The sequence below is a fragment of the Cynara cardunculus genome (genome assembly GCF_001531365.2).
Source record: "Cynara cardunculus var. scolymus isolate 2C chromosome LG 8, CcrdV1, whole genome shotgun sequence".
NCBI lineage: Eukaryota > Viridiplantae > Streptophyta > Magnoliopsida > Asterales > Asteraceae > Cynara > Cynara cardunculus.
The window spans coordinates 13,921,068-13,921,434 of NC_037535.1; positions in this window are offsets into that span (position 1 = coordinate 13,921,068).

Below are 367 nucleotides of genomic sequence, written 5' to 3' on the forward strand. Positions count from 1 at the left end.
ACACAAGAAATTGTGAAAAATCATCCAAAAATGGGTGTTTTTGCATAAAAAATCYGAATATGAATTTGGGGGTCTTTGCATGCATAATTATTCCCAAATTTTGGGTGTTTTCCTCTGTCATTTATGTTATGTGGTGGTGAGAATAAACCTTTGCAAAAGAAACCACCATTTTTATGTATTTGAATGCTCAAAAGTTTGGTGTTGATAAGAAAATGTATTCTGGTTGCTGGCAKAATTTTAAGTCTGAATTTGGACGACCATAACTTGGTCTAAACAAGTCCAAAATCTTTAATTTTTCTTTTGAGAATCATATTCATTGAGTTAGATTTTAGTTCCAACTGGATTCATAAGAAAACATTGAGGTTTG